This window comes from Taudactylus pleione, unplaced genomic scaffold (genome assembly GCF_031769625.1).
Source record: "Taudactylus pleione unplaced genomic scaffold, aTauple2 ptg000479l, whole genome shotgun sequence".
NCBI classification, from domain to species: domain Eukaryota; kingdom Metazoa; phylum Chordata; class Amphibia; order Anura; family Myobatrachidae; genus Taudactylus; species Taudactylus pleione.
The window spans coordinates 13,589,683-13,602,017 of record NW_028284881.1 but is presented as its reverse complement, the minus strand read 5'-3'; positions in this window follow the sequence as shown (position 1 = coordinate 13,602,017).

The following is a 12,335-nucleotide window of genomic DNA, read 5'->3' as shown; positions in this document are numbered from 1 at the left end:
ACCTTGATTTATACAAAGATATCCAGACAGTCTCCGATCCCAGCTTGTTTCTCCTACTACACAAATTGGAGGCTGCTTTCTCCACCTGGACATGCTGATCGTCAACACAGCTGATGCCGTGTGTGGTTAACAGAGGCATCCGGCTGCTAAATCTTGCCGGCTATAATGACGCCGTCTTACCATTCCACTGACGAAATAGGAGAGTGGGACTGCTGCAGTTAGCCACTGGATTAAGCCGCGGTCTGTCAGGCTGCGCTGCTGCTCACTGAGATCTAAGCTGGAGGCGCTCCGTGATTGTGGTAGGATACTATTGTGGGGGACCAAGTCAGTTTTCCCCAAGTCGGCTATATTAGCCTCAGACTCTATATAACTTTACTAAAAAAACACATTTGAGAGACATAACCAACTATTATTTATGCTTATACTGTCTCTTTATTCTCTGGATCTGAATCAAGTGCTGGACTTTATACATATCCACGGTATATACATCCAAATTGATCCGTGATCAGTTATTTTGTATCTTTATGGGACACTGTTACAATTTGAGTCACCATTTATACTTACATAGTATCGGTTTCACTGTCTTAATATTTTTATGCAGGCACTTTAATTTAGAACTGATATTCATTGCGGTTATTAGAACCATGTTGCAATAACAGATACTGTTTTGTGCTCAGATCAATTTGGCTGCTATATAGGATTTTAGACCTATTTGATATTTAGTATTGTGTTGCAAATGACTTGTTTTAATAAATTTATGTGAATATTATATTTATGTGTTTATGCATATTGTTTTGACAGGGACACACCAGCACAGTATTTTTTGTTTTATTCTGTACAAAATACAAGATAAGAAAACACAATGATAATAAGTCTTCTATTTATTATGCTTAAATAAATCCCCACCTTGATTCTGCACATTTGGTAGCTAGCTTATAGCATGTGCTACTCCTGATAAATATTAAAAATCAGACAAACTGATACTGGAATCTTCAGGTCCCATCTGGGGTGCCAACTGTAGAGGAATCTTTTCTATATTTTATATTTATATCTGGGGTGCCAATTATTGAAGATGTAGTCTCCAATAATATTTGTTTACTATATTTATATATATTATAAATATAGATAAAGCTCAATTAACATACGTTTTATCACATATATATTTGCAAACATATGCAGTTCTCATATGTATGAATTATGAAATTATGATTCCAGTGAGTTCAGACGTGAAATTCAAGCTCTGATTTCTGATATTTATTTACAGGCAAATCAAATTATACAGAATGAGATATACACAGTAGTGACATATATACTAGGTATATCTATGTTTCTCTAAGACATAAAACTTAACAGTTTAAAAAACTTAGACAATTAATAACATGAATTGCACACTCGCAAGTATAGTTACCCTCCTAAAGCATCCTCCAGCGCAAACTTATGTTCCTTGTCCTCTTCCTCTGGACTCTGTCCTGACTTTTCTCCAGACTGCCTGAACCTGTTTCCCAGTACCTAATGTTTATATACCCCTAACTTTTTCTAACTGGGCTTTTCTCATTGGTTTCAATGCAATAGGTAATTATAGGTTAGCCAGTTAAACTCCAAAGAGTTGTAAAACAAGTTTGCTGGCCCAGGTTGGATTTTCCTGCCCTAGCAGGCATGGTGTCATAAAACATGTCAGATTGTTCTGCTCAAAGGTGATGAGCAGAGGATGTTTGCTGGACTCATAAAGTCTGACATTTATCAGTTCATCAAAGGCTGTCCTGTGGTTGTGTTTGATATATAAATAAGTATGTAATGCCTGGGGTACTTAACACCAATATATATGACCTCTTATCTGCTGTTAACATGGCCCCTCTTCTGACCCATACTGGACAATGGACATGTCAGTTTATAATTACCAAAGGTACAATACTTTGATCCTGATCATAACTGTATGCATTCTCTCACACAAATGCATACCAGTGTCTGTTGGTCTAAGCAGTAAATACCAGTCTCTTACACAATGAACCATAGTCTTACAGTAAAACAAATATATACATATATATATATATATATATATATATATATATATATATATACATGCTATCTAAACATTTAACATATATATTTAAACCTATTTAATTTATTTCTTACTATGAAATATATATACAGTACATCTAAAATAACCATTAATGATGTTTTAATTCTGGCAATGTCTCTAATCCTGATATTCTTTACTAAAGTATATTATATTTTACAATTGATTACCAGCTGGTGCAACACTAATGAATTTAAAACCATAATTATTGTGATTGAGTTTGTCCATAAATTTGTTATCTGAATCTAAATCCCCATCCAAAATTAAAAATAAATCATCGATATAGTGACCGTAGAGGAACAGGTTCACCCCGCAGCTTGCCCAAATGTATTCTTCCTCAAATCTCCCCATAAACAAGTTGGTGAAACTAGGGGCAAACCTGATGAAATTAGGGTCAAACAAAAAATGATTATGGAGCAAAATGAAATGAATAGATGTGAGAACAAATATTCAATATTTGTGTAAAGTGACTCAACATCGCAAGTGATCAGATAATAAGTGGGTTTCCATTCTACATTTCCTACCATGTTCAAAAAATGGGTTGTATCCTTTATATATGATTTTAATGATTTTACATATTTTTGAAGGTAATTATCCACATATGCTGAAAGGTTGTTAGCCAAAGTGGGCTAAGGCCAGTAGCGCATGCAGGGGGGGTTTCTGAGTACCCAGAAACCCCCCCTGACAGACTAGAGTGCAGCAATGTGTTCTTAAGCCCTGTCCCCTTGCCTCAATTTTGCCGCGATTTGCGGGCAATATGAAGGAGGCAGAGCCAATATGATGCAATTTAATTAGATTTGCATCATTTGGCCCCGCCCCCTCCCAATTGACCAGTGAATTGCACCAAATTGCCATGAGGAGATGGGGCTTAAGAACATGGTGCCAACCTGCTAGATCCTGTCCCTATCAGATCTTCTGCAAGGTAAGTTTTTTGTAATGTATGTGATATGTTTGTGTGTGTGGGCCTGTGTGTGACATATGTATGTGTGTATATCATATATGAATGTGTATACAAATATACATATATAAATATATATATAGTATATATATATATGCATACATACAGTATATATATATATATATATATATTTATATATATATATATATATATATATATGCAAACAAGAAATGAATGAAGGTGGCACTCAGAGACTTCAATATACGGTAAACCAAGCACCCACTACGGAGTAGCTTTAATGTGACTTCATATCAGCGTCAACATTTCGGGGATCGAGTCCCCTTTCTCAAGACAACATAGAGAAAGGGGACTCGATCCCCGAAACGTTGACGCTGATATGAAGTCACATTAAAGCTACTCCGTAGTGGGTGCTTGGTTTACCGTATATTGAAGTCTCTGAGTGCCACCTTCATTCATTTCTTGTTTGCATATGCATTTGGGGAAACCATACCCCTTTGGAAGGCACCGGAGCCATTTACAGCTGAGAGGACTGGTGAGTGCCGGGTCACAGTTGGAGATATATATACATATATATATATATGGAAGCCCCCCCCATAAAAATCCTGCTTTTGCCCCTTGCTACGGCCACAGAGTGGGCTGATAGATCTGACTATTTGTACCAAACTGCTGGTGTAAATAATATTGATACACCAAATAGAAAGTAGCAGACTGCTAACTGCCCTTATAAAAGGGAGGTGATTCAAGTATAAAATCTGTGAGAACACTGATCAATCTATTTGTGATTCCCTGGCCAATAAGTGCACTATAAGGGAGAAGAAGGATTACAATCTTTTATACAAAGGGGGTCGCCAAACAGCAGAAAAGCACTATTTATATGATTTCCTAAACTGGAGTACTGGACAAATTTTGTACTTTCAAATGAGAATTAATCCACAATAAGTGGACATTTAGCCACCAGGCTGGTGGAGATACAATTGTGTGTTTTCTTCAGTCTAATAAGGAGACATATGCACTAGATAATGAAAGCCTGCATGTGTATTTACTAAAATCTTTTTAGAGAAGTGTGGAGCATTATACAACTAATTGGAAGCCACTCTATTGGTTGTTTGGTTACAAGAACAATTAGTAGTTCAAGTGTATATGTATTATGCTAACCTGATTGAGTTAATATTGTATGTATGTTTGCTGTATTTTTAATTAGTTAATTTAGGGATATATATATTATATTGTCAATTTATGGCCATATATATACATTTTTTGTGTATTAATACAATATTTTAGAATTGCTTGAATTATGTGTGATTAATTGTCCAATTAGCAGGGCTCCCTGTATATTTTGAGTTTTGACTCAATATCAGAAGGTCGTCCAGATATGAAAGCATTCTGATACCCTAAGGCCTTAGGTAAGCCATCATGACCTCTATAAATTTAGTAAAGAACCGAGGGGCCGTCGACAGACCAAAAGGGAGTGCCTAAAATTGGTAATGTTGCTGCAGGACAGCAAACCGTAGAAATCTTTGGTGGGATGACATAATGGAAACATGTAGATATGCATCCTGAATGTCCAGGGAAACCATAAAATCCCCATGCTCCATTGCCAAAATAATTGACTGGAGAGTTTCCATAGAAAACTTGGGAAAATGGATAAACCTGTTGAGGGTTTTGAGGTTCAGGATAGATCAAAAAGCCCCATTTGGTTTCTGATCCTAGTTTGTCGCCTTGTTGTCTTGTGAAAACTAGCTGATTTGGAGAAAGAGTACTCCTTTGGTCTTCCCCGAGGTTGAAAAGGCTGAAAGAAAAACTGCTAAGGTTTTACTTTAGGCGTGTCAGGATGCGGCCTGGGATTGGCCTTAACTCACCGCTGAGCTGGTGTCTCTGGGCTTCGAGGTGTGCAGATGCTAGTTGTAGTGGTGAGTTAGGCCTGAGGATTTTCCCCAGGGTCCGCTAGGACTTGCATACGTGCGTCCTGACTCCTGTATTAGCAGGCATGGGTGCAGCCATGTTGGTTCATCTCACTTGATTAGTCTCCTCCAGTGGTAGCCCTGTGGTCTCCCAGCTGATCTCATGATCCAATGACCAACTGCCTAGGGGTAATTAGGTCCGACTCCTACAACAGAAAGTTGCTGATCAACATCGCTGTATGAGTGCACGTAGTCTTTCCCTATGACAAGTGTCTCATGTTCCAGAGGTCGTTTTACTTTTCTCGGTGTTCCTGGCTTCCTGTGTTTTCTCTGTGACCTCCGTGTATCCAGTCCCCGTATTCAGTACAAATTCATCCTGTGTGTCTCAAGTCGCACCTCCGTGTATTCAAGTCCCTCTGTTCAGTACAAATACATCCTGTGTGTCTCAAGTTGCACCTCCGTGTATTCAAGTCCCCATGTTCAGTACAAATTAATCCTGTGTGTCACGAGTTGCAGGTACACACCACTGTGCAACCTTTCAAGTTCTCTGCCGGTGCGTCCGGAGTCGCACCTTTGTGTACAAAATACACACCACTGTGTACACTTTTAAAGTCATCTGCCGGTGCCCCCAGAGTCACACCCTTGTGTACAAAATACACACCATCATGTACAAACTATGCACCATTGTGTATTTTATCCCTGTGCTTCAGTATGAACTCCGTCTATACCTCCAGTGCGTTCCAAGAGGCAACCTTGTGTACATTATCCCTGCACTTCAGTACAAGTTCAGTTCACACCTCCAGTGCGTCCCAAGTGGTATCCTTGTGTACTTTATCCCTGTGCCTCATTTCAAGTTCTGTCTATACCTTCAGTGCATCCCAGGTGGCATCCTTGTGTATTTTGTCCCTGTGCGTCAGTACAGTCCACACCTCCAGTGCGCCCCAAGTGGCATCTTCGTGTACTCAGTCCTGGTATCTCAGTATAACTTCATCTCTGCACATCCAGTACTTTTTCAGAGCATCCCAGTGTATTCAGTCCCTGTGTCTCAGTACAAGCCATTCCTCTTTGCTATTTCCAGTGTTCCCTGTGTTAGTCATGTTCGGTATATTATTCTAGTCTTCTGTCACTCCTAGGTACCTGTCCAGACGGCCACGAACTGCTCACTTGGTGCGGCAAAAACCAAATCCTAATTGGAGGGGTCACTGGAGAAAACCACCAAGGGAGTTAGACTACGCTCCTCTTGGCTGGTCTAGCCAAACCTGGGTTTGGCTGCAATTAGGAGACTTAGGAGCTCATTCAAACCCGCTCGCAAGATGTGGTCGCTCGCTGGCCAAAAGGGGCCGGATAATTAAATTAAGCACTCGCACTGCGTTGCGTAAGGACGCCCTCTATGTTTTAGCGAGCTATGGTAATGTGCACTCGCTACTGTATAAAGACGCCCCCTTGCCACTCGCAACACCGTCATCTCCGGGAATTGTAGTATTAATCGGTAACATCGACAGCCATCGAAGCTGCTCGCAGCCCTTGATTGTTGCCTTTCTCCGCCGCAAGCACTGAGATCAGTGTGGCCTGAAATACATGCAGGTGATGTGTACAATGAAGCTACTTTTCTAATTATGCACGCCCTTTAAGCTGTGTTTTGGTGGCCTGACACGCCTGCGTACGTACATCCACTCCCCCGTTCACAAGCACCTTCCCTTGTTACCACCCACAAACGGCACTATCTGTCACTCAAAATAGCGACCTGATAGTGGCTTACGAGCAACCAAAATCAAAGCGCAAAGACTGGCTTGCGCACGTGCAATGCGAATTATACGCATTCATAGATGGGCGAGCGCACCTTAGCGAGTGGGTCTGAATCAGGTCCTTAGTCACCCCCTTCATTTCCCTACAACTATCCTAAACCCCCCGGTTCTTAACCTTATCAGAGGTAGTCCCGGTGCCCAGTTGTGACAGGTTGATCATCCCTCAACATGCAAGCTGCCGGGTTTCAGGATCAAGCAAGTTGTCATGAATTATTTTCCCGAATAAAAGCTCATGAGACCAGTCTGCAACTCTTGAGTTAGCAACTGCAAGAATTTTCCCGGCCAATTAAACATTTTTTTTCTGTTTTCACTACACTATCTCCAGTAGATTTACAATTTCCATCAGGGAAATCTCCTCTGCCTGTTCCTTTCAAGTCTCAAGTCTCATCCACACCTATAGCCGAAAATTCTTCTAAATCTTCTAATCCAGCTTCCCAGTGTCTTTTGACCATGCAGTTATCAGATACCGGTGTTACCAAACATTTCACAAGTTTCTTCCATCTGTTAGAACAGCTACAATTTCTTCTCTCTGCAATTTTCCAAGGTCTTTCTAGTTTCTAGTGCCACTGCTGATTCTGTTACCATCTCTTCCACCCAAGATAGAGTGAGGCATCGAAGTTTCCTGCGTCCTAGACTTACTGAACTTGAATGCCAGCGACGCAGAGAATTACACCTTTGCCTTTATTGTGGGCATGAAGAACATTTTATTAGAGATTGTATTCTTCGTCCACCAAGAAGTGGTGAAAAAAGTGAGAGCACCCTTGCCTGCACTTTCGGTTCTGTCCATCTTCCATCGGAGGTTTCAGTATCCCTCGGTCCTGGCTAGGAAGGAAAGTCCACCAAAGATGACAAAATTCTAATTTTCAATTGGGGTCCAGCTACAAGATATCACTGTCCATGTTTGGGAAATTTGGGGAGAATAGCTTTCTCTATGAAGCTCACAGAGGCATGAGTTTCTGGTAGATCCGGTCTCAAACCAAACGAACCCTGCGCTAAGAACTCTTGTGATCTTATAGGTTCTGGAGGGGTAACTATGTCGCTATCCACTAGGAAGGAGTATAAGGTCACCACACCAGAAGCGGGTGCATTATCACCTTAGGAGGAGCAGTTTGCCTCACCAAAAACCAGTGCCTTATCTGAGTTTTCTTTACCAACAAGGTTATGCTATTCTAAAGTTTTTAATGCAATTCCCAGTACTTCTATAGCAGCGTTTAGTGAAGTGCAAGAAGAGTCTTTGAAACAACCAATTTTGATATCTGTTATTTCGAGTTTATTACCCCAGGAGGGGGTCTCAAGTCCTTCACCCCAGGAGGGGGTTTCAAGTTTTCCACCTCGGGAGGGGGTTTCTGTTTTGAGTTTCACACCCCAGGAGAGGGTTTCAAGTTTCATTCCCCAGGAGGGGTCTTCTGGTGTTATACTCCAGGAGGGGTTTTTCGAGTGTTGTACCCCAGGAGAAGGTTTCAAGTTTTGTATCCCAAGAGGGGGTTTTGGGTCTCTCACTCCAGGAGGGAGTCTCTGGTTTTGCATCCCAAGAGGGGGTTTCACTTTCCATACCCCAAGAGGAAATGTCAAGACAGCTTCCCCAGGAGGGGTTTTTAAGTCCGATACCCCAGCAGGGGGTTTCAAGTCCTGCACCCCAGGAAGGGTCTTCTTGTGTTATACCCCAGGAGGGGTTTTCGAGTATCATACCTCAGGAAGGGGTCTTGGGTCTCTCACTCCAGAAGGGAGTCTCTGATCTTGAATCCCAAGAGGGGGTTTCACGTTCTGTACCCCAGGAGGAAATGTCAGGTCAACTTCCCCAGGAGGGGGTTTTGGGTCCAATGCCCCAGCAGGGGGTTTCAGGTCCTGCACTCCAGGAGGGGTCTTTTTGTGTTATACTCCAGATGGGGTTTTCGAGTATTGTACCTCAAGAAGGGGTCTCAAGTCTCACATCCCAAAAGGGAATTTCAAGTTTATTACCTCAAGAGAGGTTTCTAAATTCTCACTCCAGGATGAGCTCTCAAGTTTCTTACGCCAGGATAGAGTCTCTATTCTCTCATCCCAAGAGGGGGTTTCAAGTCCCGTAACCCATGAAAGGGTCTCCGATTCAAGTTTCACAACCCAGGCGGAGCTTTTGATTGTGGTATCTCAGGGCAAGTCTTCAGGTGTCTCTCTCCATAGAGAGGTTTCAAGTGACTTGTCCTTTCCAGTAGGTATGTCCACTTCATCTGAAGTATCCATTTTTCAGAAAAGAGTTCTAAGTTAAGACCAAAAACATATTTTTTTCTTTGTCAGATCTTTCTCCTGAAGACAAAACTAATTCTACAGTTAAAGCTTTCAACGCCAAGCAGAATCCCCTGGGTTAAAATAAATGCTTGGAAGGTCTAAACATTCGTGTTTACACCAGTTTTGGAGTCCATAACTAAAAAATGAGGCAAAGACATTAATAGAAGGATATGGAGGCAAAGTCTTTGCAAATATTAGTAATAAAATTAATTACGTAATCATGGGATGTGATGGTGGAGAGTCCAAATGAAAGAAAGCAAAGGACTTAGGGATTAAAATTATAGATGAAGACGGCCGTCGTGAATTAATAAATACTAATTCTTCTGAATCTCATTCAGGTTCTTCTGTTTATTTGAGTGAGGAGCTTTAATCAAGTTTAGTTGAGTCACCCAATCTTCAGCCTAAAGAATCCCTAAGTGATGTTGTATCCAAAGGAAATTCTGTAACTCAGGACTCATCTAACACATTGGTGCCCATAGTCTTTAATGGAGAAGTGCCCCAATACACTGCGTTACTTAAACATTTGACACACTAATGAGAACCGATCTGTCTTGTGGTATCACTTCCACCAATCTTGTCAAGTTTCTCATCATGAATTTCAGAGGGAGAGCTTTTGAGTGGGCTAACCCACTTATTGAGTCCAGGGATCCAATCCTACAAGATGTGATGGCCTTCAGTACAGCTCTGATTAAAGAATTTGCTCCTTTGGATCCGTCTTCGATAACCTTGTCTGACAAAAGTTCTAGTTTGTCTTTACCACCTTTAGATATAAAACTCAGATGTACCACCTTACTCCCTTGTCAAGACAATACAGGAGCCATCAATACGGAAGAAGAAAACATAATTTCATACTAGATATCATCTCTAGATTGGTAAATATACAAAGTCCTCCTTGTGAGTCTGGAAAATTGTTTTTCAAGTTTGTGGGAGTCTAATTTTTGAATTTCCTGTGTTTTAAGTAGAAATCTTTCAAAGTTCAATTTTGCTTCCTGTGAAGATTTCTTCAAGTTTTTGGGAACTTTCTTGTATTCCTGGAGATTTTTCTGATAAAAATTCTTGTTCATGTCTTTGGTGTTCAGAGGGCCTGATTCAGAGCCGGACGCTATTTGCGAACGGTCGTTCAGAAAAAGGGGCCGGCTATTTAAATTGAGCGCTCGCTCTTTGCAGTCTGTTGACGCCTCTATGTCTGAGCGAGCGAACGAACCATGCGCTTGCTATTTTGTAAAGACGCCCCCTGGCCGTTCGGATCATACGTCATCTCCGCTATTTATTAGATTAATCGAGTACATCGAAAGGCGTCTGAACTGCTCGCAGTGCTTGTGGTAGATTTTACTTCCCGCAATCACTGCGAGCAGTTCAGGCTAAAAGACAACCAAGTGACGTGGTCGATGACGCTGCTTTGTTAATTATGCACACCCATTAAACGCCCATTTTGACCGTTTGGCACGCCTGCGTTTGGATTTCCACTCCCCGTTTTCAAGCACCTTCCCCTGTTACCACCCACAAATGCCTCATTTTGTCACTCAAATTAGCAGGCCCTCGCTGTTTTGCGAGCGCACGATTTCCAACCGCAATGACTGGTTGGCGCATGCGCATTACGACCCATACGCATGCGCAGATGTGCGAACATCGCTCGGAGCGAGCAAGCGTCCGCTTACGAGCGGCTCTGAATCAGGCCCAGAGTCCACTCTGAAAGGGAAGGGGGTACTGTCAGGATGCGGCCTGGGATCGGCCTTAACTCACCGCTGAGCTGGTGTGTCTGGGCTCCGAGGCGTGCAGACGCTAGTTGTAGTGGTGGGTTATGGCTGAGGATTTTCCCCAGGGTCCGCTAGGACTTCCATGCATTTGTCCTGACTCCTGTGTTAGCAGGCATTGGCGTAGCCATGTTGGTTCATCTCACCTGATCAGTCTCCTCCAATGGCAGCCCTGTGGTCTCCCAGCTGATCTCATGATCCAATGACCAGCTGCCTAGGGGTACTGTATTTAGGTCCAACTCCTGCAACAGGAAGTTGCTGATCAACATTGCTGTATGACTGCATGTAGTCGTTCCCTGTGACAACCGTCTCATGTTCCAGAGGCCATATTACTTTTCTCTGTGTTCTTGGCTTCCCGTGTTTTCTCTGTGACCTCCGTGTATCCAGTCCCCACGTTCAGTACAAATTCATCCTGTGTGTCTCAAGTCGCACCTCCGTGTATTCATGTCCCTGTGTTCAGTACAAATTCATCCTATATGTCTCAAATCGCACCTTTGTGTATACAAGTCCCTCTGTTAAGGAAAAAAATAATCCTGTGTGTCTCAAGTTGCACCTCCGTGTATTCAAATCCCCGTGTTCAGTACAAGTTCATCCTGTGTGTACAGGTACACACCACTGTGCATCCTTTCAAGTTTTCTGCCGATGCGTCCTGAGTCGCACCTTTGTGTACAAAATACACACCACTGTGTACACTTTGAAAGTCATTTGCCGGTGCGCCCGGAGTTGCAACTTTTTGTACAGAATACACATCTTTGGGTACTATTCCAAGGTCATCTGCTGGTGTGTCCGGAGTCGCACCTTTGTGTACAAAATACACATCATCATGTACAAAGTACGCACCATTGTGTACTTTATCCTTGTTGCTCAGTACAAGCTCCGTCTATATCTCCAGTGCGTTCCAAGAGGCATCCATGTGTACATTATCCCTGCGCTTCAGTACAAGTTCAGTTCACACCTTCAGTGCATCTCAAGTGGCATCCTTGTGTACTTTATCCCTGTGCCTCAGTACAAGTTCCGTCTATACCTTCAGTGCGTCCCAAGTGGCATCCTTGTGTAATTTGTCCCTGTGCGTCAGTACAAGTTTTGTCCACACCTCCAGTGCGCCCCAAGTGGCATCTTCGTGTACTGGTATCTCAGTATAACTCCATCTCTGCACATCTAGTACCTTTCCAGAGCATCCCAGTGTATTTAGTCCCTGTGTCTCAGTACAAGCCATTTCTCTGTGTTATTTCCAGTGTTCCCTTTATTAGTCGTGTTCGGTATATAATTCTAGTCTTCTGTCACTCCCAGGTACCTGTCCAGAGGGCCGCGACCTGCTCACTTGGTGCGGTGAAAACCAAATCCCAATTGGAGGGGTCACTGGAGAAAACCACCAAGTGAGTTAGACTCCGGGCCTCTGGGCAGGTCTAGCCAAACCTGGGTTTGGCCGCAATTAGGAGACTTAGTCTGTCACCCCGTCATTTCCCTACAACTATCCTAATCCCCCCGGTTCTTAACCTCATCAGAGGTAGTCCCAGTTCCCGGTTGTGACAAGGCGTAGATGGCAAACCTGCTGATTTTGAAGCTGCCAGAGTAGAAATTATCTAGTCTAACTCTGCTCCGAAATGTATCCTT